The sequence below is a fragment of the Pinus tabuliformis genome, chromosome J (genome assembly GCF_031772625.1).
Source record: "Pinus tabuliformis cultivar Carrire ecotype Pingquan chromosome J, CPIR1, whole genome shotgun sequence".
Classification (NCBI taxonomy): Eukaryota; Viridiplantae; Streptophyta; class Pinopsida; order Pinales; family Pinaceae; genus Pinus; species Pinus tabuliformis.
Genome location: NC_142295.1, coordinates 1,321,801,892 through 1,321,814,319, shown reverse-complemented (window position 1 = coordinate 1,321,814,319; position 12,428 = coordinate 1,321,801,892).

Here is a 12,428-nt window from a genome sequence, read left to right as displayed (position 1 = left end):
ATTGATTTATGGGTGGCTTTGAGTGTGAAGGTGCAGTTGTGCATAGGTAAGGAAGAAGCACATTGAAAGCCTCTTCCGCACCTCTGCACTTCGCATAAATTTAAATGATTAAAACATATAACATATTTTGAGCCTTATAGTATAAAACCATTCGCATTATCCCCTTAATCAGTTTATAAAAAAAAAATATTAAATATTCCATAACAACTTGAAAAAATCTTACCAGCCTCACTCTTACCAAATTTATTGACTAGTAGCTAATTACCAAAAAAACATTACAAATTGTGAAAAATTGCTTCCCTAGAAAAAAGGGAAAATAAACATAAATCCAAAAAACTTTCAGGATTAGTACACAACCAAGAGCTATTAATTATGAGAGGTTGTTATCAAATTGGATTCTCCAGTCCTAAACCTGATGACGATGGAGGTCGAAGCTCACAGTGTACATGTTTTTCCATGTGATCCAATATGGCTTCAAAGCAATTTAGTTTTTCTTGTAGACGTCCCTGACCCATTTTCATATTTGCTAATCTGTCTTGCATTTGACACTAGTTGCGTTGGAGATCATCCATGAATTAGGTGATCATGTTTTGGACATCATGTTTATCTCTTACAAGTTGTTCTAGAAGCATATTGAGATATCCAAGCTCATTTCCAAATTGTTGTTGATCAGATGTGAGGTTGTTAAAATCAGGTCTATTGACAAGGTTTGGATCTATAACCTCCCCCTATCCAATGCTATCTAGGTGATTTTGGCTTGACTCTCCTCATTCACCAACTACATGCCTTACTCTACCACATTCACATGGCATCTCGTATTTCACCGAAGAAAAAAAATAAAAATAAACAAATAATGCTATGGATGGGCTAAACTAACATAAACTTTTATGTTAAACACAATACCAACCCAATCGAGAAAGAAAACAACCCACCTAGTCTTGCACTATAATGAACCAGGACATAGTCCCAAAAACTTATATCTAAATAAGTAGTCAAATACTGCAAAATAAAAGTTATAAAACCCACAAGAAGTCGGTCGAAACAAAAAACATAAGCACATAAATAATTATACCACTTAATAATAACATAAAATAATCAAATGACCCCAAAAAAAGAAAGAAAAGATAGCATCACTGATCAAATGAAACAGAAGCATAGAATCGTTCCACCTTACCTCGTTATTGAGCTAGGAATCTTGAAAAGAGTTGGTGCGCAGTTGTTGGCATGCCCTCTAATAAACAACAAAATATCGTGTTACCAAACTTTCCAAATAAATAACTTTTAATTACCATTGTTAGAAATATGTATATATATACCTCTTTTAAATTCATTGGATATACCCTACATCAATGTAGATCACCACTGATTTTGTTGTTTCCCTGCTCTAGGTGTAAGAGCTTATTTCCCCATCTTTCCATAAATAAAAAAATATTCCCTCATTTAATTTGCATATTTCTTAGTTCCTTGCCTATTTTCTATTCCTTTCCTCGTTTCTCCTGCGATATTTGCTTCTATAATTGTGCCCACATGATATTAATAATGAAATGGTTATGCCTCAAATTGCAATTTGTGAAGTGTAGAGATGCGAGATTTTGGAGGCCCAACACAATAAACGCTTCCTTCACATTCTGCACATATCATTTAGATGTTTTGGATTTTTCCCAAAATCTATTTCCCTAATTTTAAAATATTTCCCTAATTTAATTTACATATTTCTCTACTTCTTGCCTAATTTCTGCTCCTTTTGCTATGTCTCTTGCAATATCTTCTTTTGTAATTATGGTCACATTATTTTAATAATGAAATGGTTATGCCTCACATTGCAATTTGCAGAGTGCAAATATGCAAAACTATGGAGGAAGCACAATAAAATATTCCTAATTAGACACAAATATCACGTAGAATCCTTTATGCATACACATTTTTCCTAATAAATCTTGGAGCTGTTGTCACCCCATTTTCTAATGTATTAACTTTAGTGGCTACTATCTTTGAGAATTTAACAATATAAAATAATCATTAGTTTCCTCTTTCTATATTTCCTTACATAGGTCTCTCAACTTCTTCATCGTCCTTGTTCACAACAAGACAATAATTGAGCACACGAGACAAACAATACCATAAATTCTCTTTCCATAAAGAGTGCAACTATAAACTATGAGTTTGTTAGAGATGTTAATTGGGCATAATAATTCATTCATTCTTATATACTAAATTTTTTCCCTTGATATCATAAATATTATGAGTTTACTGAGTGATGTATATTGTGCCATGCTGCTTTCTGCAACACTGAAACAAGAATACTTAAAATTCATCCTCCATGTAATTTCTAGATTTTGAACAAGGGTTTATATTTCATTGGCCTATGTTCCCTTGTTCATATTGACTTGGAAAAAATTTAGATGAGAGGAACCTTTTAAAATTTCTTATCACTGTAAACAATATAAAAATATGGTAGCACGAATAAACAAGAACTACTAGAAAAATTCAATATGCTTGAATTCACAGAAGCTCTAAATATATAATGATCTTACCATTACTCTACTACGAACACTTATGATTTCAATAGTACTTTCCATTAAGATTTGAAAAGATATATGTTAATCATAGGATTAAGCCTTAATTAAGTTTTTAATATTCACTAATCCACATTACTGGAAGTTTATATGTGCTTAGGGTTCACTCATGTATTTGGTGAACACACGACTAGAAATGTGCTATGTAGTTAACCAACTTAGTCAAGCAATGGTTAGGCCTACCAAGCTATATTGGAAGGCGGCCAAGCATGTGTTGAGATACCTTAGAGGCACTACTTAGTATGAATTATGGTACATACAGACAAAGGGAGTGAAGCTTCAAGGCTTCACAGATGTAGATTGGTAGGGAGTCCATTTGACAGAAAGAGCACATCAGGAGGGATCTTCATTATTAGGTCAGCAGTTGTTTCTTGGTACAACAAGAAACAAAGACCAGTTGCACTCAGTTTGGCAGTGACAGAGTACATGACTGGTAGTCAAGCAACATGTGAGGCCATCTAGATGAGCAAGATTCTACTTAGTTTGTTTGGTTAGTAGATGGATCCAACTAAGATTTACTATGACAATCAGAGTTGTATCAAACTCTCTAAAAATCTAGTTTCTCATGATCTATCCAAGCATATTGATATATGGTATCATTATCTTCGAGATTGTGTGCAAAGGCAGATTATGTTGTTGGAGTACATTCCCACAGAGGAGGAGGATGCTGACATTTTGAAAAAGGAATATGTAGAGGTGTAAAAAAGAGGGAACTAAGGTTTTGTTTCACATATCACTCTTCCACATATCCTTCCAAACTGTCAGAACAAGTAGTTGTTGTAGAGCCATGTTTATGAATTGATTTACTGAATAAATGCCAAAATGGATATTTTATAATATCGATTAATACAATATTATTGATTTGTTAACAAGCAATAATTATTACGCAATATGTTAGAGTAAATGTTATTAAGCATTGGAATGATGTCCTGATTACGCATCGATTCACTGAATAAATGCTTATGTTAATCAGGAAGGGACCTTTGGTTCATTGTAGGATTAAGCCTTAATTATTATTTTAGTATGCTATCAAGCACTTGAATAGTTTCTTGATTACATGTCGATTATTCTTTTATATCCAGTAATTCGTGTTGTAGGAGGCTGATTGAATCTATGTAACATTCCTCCAAAACATTGTTGACAAATGAGGCAATGTGTGCAAGAAGTGTGCGAAGGGGATCTGCATATCATTTCAATTTTCTACAACAAATACTAGTTGTTGAGCTGTGTGCATCTTTTCGAGTTTTTTACATGCAATAAACGCTACTAAGAACTCGAGAAATGTGTTGATTACGCATTGATTCGTTGAATAAATGTTGAAAATACTATTTTATAATATCGATAAACACGATATTATTGATATGTTTACAATGAGTAATCATTACAAAATACATTAGAATAAATGTTATTAAGCACTCGAATGATGTAAGTTCTCTGTGCAGAGTGCAAAGGTGCGGGGGGTTGAGGGGTTGATTGTGCTCCATCCTCACTTTTTCACTCAATAATTATTTTAATAACTATAACCATTAAAATTTAGAAAATTAATTAATACAAGTAAAACATTATAACATCATTTTATTAGTGATTGCATTGTTTCTTCCTTGTGTCTCGCAGGTGTCGGTTGTATCCTCTTCCATATCATAATTTACCATATTTGAGCATGTATGGATCCTTTAATTAAGTTCCAATGATAATCTAACTCGAAAAAATAACATCTCAAAGAAAACTTAATAGGATTTTATTCGCATAAGCTTCATTAATCATAAGTTCTGAAAAGATATATGTTAATCATAGGACTAAGATTTAATTAAGTTTTATAATATATGATAATATACACTACGATGGAGTTGATATGTGCGGAGGGGTAACATATGTGTAACTATGCAAATGAGGGAACAAAGTTTTTCCCACACATATCCCTTTTCTGCACATCCTTCCAATTTGTTAGAACACCAAAGGGACTCTTGGCATAATCAATTCATTAAAAGTAAATCATTTCAATATGGTTATTGGGAATTGTTGTATGACTCAAGATTTTGGGATTTCAAGGGAAAAATAACCATAAGATGGTTAGGACCATATAAGGTTGAAACCGTATATACGAATGGAATTGTTAAATTGAGGACAATTGATGAATAATTTTTACCACTATTAGTGAATGACAATCGTCTCAAATTATACAAGAAACTTTCTTATAAATATGAATTCACAAGAAAAGTCAAGCAAAATCAGGATTTTATTTGGGTTGACAACCGCTTAGGTCTCAACCTTATCTATTTTTCTATCTATATTCTTCTAACAAATAAACACCCTTTTTGCAATGAAAACCAACAATGGTTTTATGAGTAACAATGACTTTTGAAAACCAGCAATGTCGCAATTCATTGTAATGCTGCAATAATGTATTTTGAAAAAATATCTTGTAATAAAAATAAAAAAAGGTGTGACAAGCCATAATAGTGTTTTAGAACTAGAATGTCAATTTAGCACCCTCCTCCCACATCTACCCAAGTAACTAGCCAACCAAAGTAAACATGTGACAAGAGGCTACTATGATTGGATTCTACCTCCTATGTGAGCTTAAGGAAGTGGAATTGATGGAAACATCACACATAGTCATCCAACATCAACTTCAGGACCCATAGACCCATAAAAACCAATCCAACACTTCAAACAACTTGCCCTTGGGTCCTACTGAAGTTTTGACCATCTTAGGCCTTGGTCGCTCTCATGCTATAGGCATGACAACATCCAAAAACCTAAAGTCGCTCTCACAGGCTTATGTGCCAACATCTAGGGAACCAATTTGCTAGTTATGTGCTAGCGACATTGGGATTTAAGCCACTTTTTTAGGCCCAGAGCCTAGGTCATTGCCCAAAATGGAGCGATAGCTTAATATCAGTAAAATAACAAGAAAGAAATGATGCCAAAGTAATAATTTGAACAAGACCTTAACCAAACCCCTACTATCAATGACAACCATTTCCTTAAATATATCATCGACATGTAACCTACAGATGTAAACAACATAATTAAGTGTAGGGATTTCGTACTTATTTGAGAATCACTATGAACCATTTCTCCCTTATTCCATTTGCTACATTATCATATATTAGGCCATAGATACATTATGCATTCATTTACAAGTAAAAACATGCCGAGATCCATACATGGTTGTTGTCATAAAACATACATATTACCAACATAATAGGGATAGAAATATCGTAAACATATCAGCCATAAAATCCACATATACATCAGTACATTTACACATGAAAATCAAGGGAATAAATTTCTCATTAATGAATGCAATAAACCAATCGGAGATGGGACTACCACGTTCCACCCGACCATAGATTAGTTGACCCAAGACTCTCTTCAACCAATCACTCCCGTGCCATATTCCAAGCATGAATGTGGGACTCATAGAATACACCAAAAAAACACCAACAAGCATGGATGCCACCAGAGTTTTCCACCTACACAGTGAGGAATTTGAATGTCTCCTAGTCTCTCAAGCCTTACCGTAATCCACATTTTGATCCAGGGATCACGAGGCCCTACACCGAGACACACTCTCCAGGCTTTACTGTACATCCCATCCCCGGATTACTAGGCCAAATAGAGAGAAATCAACCTCTTGGCTTTACTGCATATCCCACCATTCATCAACAAGGATTCCTAGGCCCACTGAAGCACACAATCTGGCTTTACCGCAACCTATAGTCCAGTTCACGAGTTACTAGGCCAGTGGCTTGACCGTGATCCACAGTCTAGTTTGGGGACCACTAGGTCATGTGTTTTTCAGTTTGGAGATCCACCCCACTCAGCTTTGAATCCATCTGACCATCCCACATTAACCGAATATGAGAAACCCATCTCATCAAAGCTATCAGGAGATGGAAAGGCTAAGATGAATAACACTGTCACACTTGGAAAAACCCATTCCATGATATAAAAGAACCGCATGAAATATGGTGCATGCCAAATCTGGCAAGGAAAATACACATGCAAGTTCATACCTGCAATGAAGCCTGTTGTAGAAACTCAAGTGTCCAAGAGTGAGAGAGAGAGAGAGAGAGAGAGAATAATGAGAGAGCTCCAAAGCTAAACTGACAAAAGGTTACCAATTGATCCTCATAAGCCTTTTTATGAGTAAGGCCTCTATTTTCTTCATTTTCCATTATTTTCCTTCATTTTCCTCCTCACATGAAGACTGTGACCTTTCAACTCCTTTTTCTCCTAATTTCACTTATTTTCATAAATAATTGTGCCAAAAATTCCATTTTTCCTTTCCAAAGCCTTAGACATTTCATTTTCCAATTTCCTTAGCCATAAACAACCAAACAAACACCCCCTAGGTTGTCTTGCCCAACATTCATCTTGGAATAAGTGTCCTATCAACTATGGCTATTGTTTTTAGCTTTTATTACATGGAATTTTCACCATGGCTGTAACAGAACCCTCCCCCTTGGGGGACAATTTCCTCAGTGTTCAATCACACATATGCCTCAGAAAAACCCGTTGAAAGAAGACATACTACTCATGGAGCTTTATAACTTAGCTCGATGCAATATTTACAATGAAGGACCTACACGAAAGAAAAACAACATGACAACATAGCGCATACTAGATCTTTATAACATAGCTCATTATGGTATTTACAATGATCATCCTGCTAACTGCCAACCCACATGACATCATAACAACATGATAACATAACCACATGATAGCATAGTAACATGACAATAAAATCATAATGACATGACACCCATACTGCTTAGTGGAGCTTTATAACATAGCTCATGGCAGTATTTACATCCATATACATATGTACATATAGAAATATCACCAAAATATATACCAAAAACATGTACCAAAACATATACCAAAACATCATATCAAAACATATACCAAAACACCATATCAAAGCATATACCAAAACACGATATCAAAGCATATACCAAAATTCCATATCAAATCTTCTTTACCTCAACTGACAAACAAGGAAGGATACATAGCCCGCATCTGATCTGCCATCTCCCATGTAGCTTCATCGGGCCCAAAGTGATTTGCACTTTAACTTGCTCAATTGCTTGATTTTGGAGCGTGAGTACCTGTTTCTATAATATACACTAAGGCTCCAGCTGGAATTCTCCATCCGGTTCCACCTGCAATAAAAACCAATCAATCACATGATCAACATCCTTAACATACTTCTTTAGCAAAGATACATGGAAAACATCATGGACTTTCACTGTCAGAGGTAGTGCAAGTCGATAGGCTACTCGTCCAATCCTCTCAAGGATACTAAAGGATCCAAAAAACTGTGGTGCCAGCTAGGCACAAGATCGAATCTGTAAGGAGATTTTATTCAGTTTGATACACAAGTATACATGTTCCCTAACCTAGAACTCCTTGAAAAAATTGTTCCTATCTAGATAACTCTTCTTCCTATCTTATGTTGCCTTTAGATTCTTCTTGATCACCTACATTTCCTATTCCATGTCTGCCAACATATCTGTTTCAATCAATACCTTGCTAACCAGATCACTCCAACTGATAGGAGTGTCGCAACTCCACCAATACAATGCCTCAAAAGGACTCATCCTCAAAGACTCCTGATAATCGTTGTTGTATACGAACTCTACCAAAGGAAGATACTCTTCCCACTTCTGTCGTTGATGCATCACATGAATTCTCAATATGTCCTCCAATATCCTATTTACCCTCTCTTTCTTTCCATCTATCTGCAGATGATAGGTTGTAATGAAGGCCAACTCTATGCCCAAACCTACAAATAGCTCCTTGAAGAACTTGGAAGTGAACTTCGCATCCCTGTCTGACACAATCTTCTTTGGAACACCATGTAACCTGACCACATCTCTGATGAATACCTGTGCTACATCGCTAGCTGAGAACATAGACTTCACTAGAATGAAATGTGAAACTTTTTTCAACCTATCCACAATTACCATGATCGAATCATGTTGTCTCACTGTCTTCGAAACTCTGTCATGAAATCCATGGAAATAACCTCTCACTTCCATTTTGGAATCGCGATCGGCTGTAGCAATATGCCTGGATGTTTACAATATGTTTTCACTTGTTGATGGTTGAAACACCTCGCCACAAACTCTGCTACATCCCTCTTCAAATTTTGCAATAGTAAAATATCTTCACTCTTGTAAGTGTCTTCTGCTAACCTGGGTGACCCGAATATGGTTTTTCATGAAACTCCATCAATATCACCTTCTTCAGCTCACTGTTATCTAGTACATATATCTTGTCTCGGAACCTAACCAATCCATCTTTTGTAAGATAATAGTCCATACCCTGTGCACCTGCACTTGTACCTGTACCCGTAATTGTGCATGTACCTGTACTGCCACTGGTACCTGTACCTGTACCTATACTATCACATGTATCTGCACAAGTACCTTTCTACAACCTATGCACAATCTCCATATACCTAACATCCTACTGACCTGCCTACAATATCCTATCCTATAGATCTGTCCCATAGGATCTCATAGCTTCCAAGTGATTTACCTGTACCCGTCTGCTAAGAGCATCTGCCACCCTATTCTCTTTACGTTTGATGTGCCTAATCTCGAAATCAAACTCAATGATCGTGGCCAACCATATAGCCTGCCTGGAATTAAGATTCAGCTAGTCAAACAAATACCTCAACCCAATGCTATCACTCATCAGTACAAACATCCTGCCAAGAAGATAATGCCTCCACATCCTCAATGCATGTATGATCGTTGCTAACTCAAGATCATGTGTCAGGTAGTTCTTCTCGTGATCTTTTAGTTTTTGAGATTCATAGTATACCACCTATCCATCCTGCATAAGGACTCCACCAAGCCCTCTCTTGCAAGCATCTGTGCATACCAAAAACTCTTTGTATGGATCTACAATCTGTAGCATGGTGCATGTTTCAACAACTGCTTAAGCAGCTCAAAGCTAGCCTCACACTCCTCAGCCCATTTAAACTTCTTAGCTTTCCTCTACAATGATGTAATAGGATAAGCAATTTGCGAGAAGTTCCTGATGAACCTCCGATAATAGCCTGCTAGACCCATGAAAGATATCACCTCATCCACACTCTTAGGAGCTACCCATTCCATGATGGCTCTGATATTTTTTGTATCTACTGCAATTCCCTCCTTGGAGACAACATGCCCCAAGTAGTGTACCTCAGTCTGAAAGAAATTACACTTGCTAAGCTGAGCATACAACTGATGCTCTCTCAACAACCTCAACACTGCTACTAAATGCTTGACATGCTCTTCCTGATTTTTAAAATATACCAGTATATCATTAATGAACACAATAACAAACTTATCCAAATATGGACTCAACATTCAAAAGAGTGAAGGGAAATCTACCTGAATGGTTCATGAGGCACAATACTTGCTAAGGTTTTGCAAATGGGGTAGCAAGCTAAGTGGGCTTGATTGTGGGGAAAACTACATAGTTAAGCATGCTTGGGCCAAAGGCAATTTGGGATGGGTGACCTCCCGAGAAGTCTTGGTTACTGGGTGCAAGGCCCGAAAGTGATGGTTGATGCTATGTGACTCATTTCACTAGTTTCAATCTCACTTCTTCACCCCTGTGAGCATCACCCGATGCAATGAGTGCTAAGTGGACTATTCAAAAAATCATGAGAAATTAGTCAGTTATGACTACCTCTCATGGAAATGGTCATACATGAATGACTTACTTAACGCAGTTGAATCTCAAAAAATGATTAATATAATGCATTGCGAAAACCCCTTAATACTTAAATTCAAAAGAGTGAAGGGAACTCTACTTGAATGGTTCATGAGGCACAATACTTGCTAAGGTTTTGCAAATGGGGTAGCAAACTAAGTGGGATTGATTGTGGGAAATTCTCCACAGTTAAGCATGCTTTACCTAGAGGTGATCTGGGATAGGTGACCTCCCAAGAAGTCCTAGTTACCGGGTGCAAGGCCCGGAAGTGATGATTGACGACGCTATGTGATTCATTTCACTAGTTTCAATCTCACTTCTTCACCCCTGTGAGCATCACCCGATGCAATGAGTGCCAAGCGGACTATTCAAAAAATCATGAGAAATTAATGAGTTACAACTACCTCTCATGGAAATGGTCATACATGAATGACTTACTTAACGCAGTTGAATCCCAAAGAATGATTAATATAATGCATTGCTAAAACCCCTTAATACATAAATGTAGCTGGAGCATTAGTCAAGCCAAATGGAACAACAACGAACTCATAATGTCCATACCTGGTCTAGAATGCAGTCTTGTAAATGTCATCCTCTTTGGTGCATACCTGATGGTATCCAAATCACAGATCAATCTTCGAGAACACTGCTCCTCCCTTCAGCTGATCGAACAAGTAATCAATCCTAAACAAAAGGTACATGTTCTTGATGGTCACTTTGTTCAACTACCTGTCATCAATGCATAATCTCATAGTACCATCTTTCTTCTCCATAAACAATACCAGTGTGCCCCAAGGTGATACACTGGGTCTAACGTATCCTTTTCCAACATTTCCTACAACTGCAACTTTAACTCAACTAACTCAGGTGTGCTCATCGTGAAAGGTGCTTTTGATGTTAGAGTTCCCCCTAGCACTAATTGAATAGAAAATTATACCTTCGTGTGAGGTGGGTAATGAAATATGCACACTACTATGTTGACGAGAGCATGTTTTATTTGATATCAAGATACAAATGAGATTTTTTGAAATTGATTTATAGGTGCCTTTGAGTGTGGAGGTGTGGTTGTGTGTAGGTAAGGAAGAAGCACATTGAAAGCCTCTTCCGCACCTCTGCACTTCACATAAATTTAAATGATTAAAAACATATAACATATAACAATTCACATTATCCCCTTAATCAGTTTATGAAAAAAAATATTACACAGTCGAGAACAACTTGAAAAAATCTTACCAGCCTCACTCTTACCAAATTTATTGGCTAGTAGCTAATTACCAAAAAACATTACAAATTGTGAAAAATTGCTTCACTGGAAAAAAGGGAAAATAAACATAAATCCAAAAAACTTTTAGGATTAGTACACAACCAAGAGCTATTAATTATGAGGGGTTGTTATCAAATAGGATTCTCTAGTCCTAAACCTGATGATGATGGAGGTAAAAGCTCATAGTGTACACGTTTTTCCATGTGATCCAATATGGATTCAAAGAAATTTAGTTTTTCTTGTAGACGTCCCTGAACCGTTTTCATATTTGCTAATCTGTCTTGCATTTGGAACTAGTTGCGTTGGAGATCATCCATGAATTAGATTATCATGTTCTGGTCATCATGTTTATCTCTTACGAGTTGTTCCAGAAGCATATTGAGATATCCAAGCTCATTTCCAAATTGTTGTTGATCAGATGTGAGGTTGCTAAAATCCGGTCTATTGACAAGGTTGGGATCTATAACCTCCCCCTGACCAATGCTATCTAGGTGATGTTGGCTTGACTCTCCTCATTCACCAACTACATGCCTTACTCTACCATATTCACATGGAATCTCGTATTTCACCAGAGAAAAAAATAAAAATAAAAAAATAATGCTATGGATGGGCTAAACTATCATAACCTTTTATGTTAAACACAATACCAAACCAATCGAGAAAGAAAACAACCCACCTAGTCTTGCACTATAATGAACCAAGACATAGTCCCAAAAACTTATATCTAAATAAGTAGTCAAATACTGCAAAATAAAAGTTATAAAACCCACAGGAATTCAGTCGAAACAAAAAACATAAACACATAAATCTTTATACCACTAATAATAACATAAAATAGCCAAATGACCACAAAAAAAGAAAAAAAA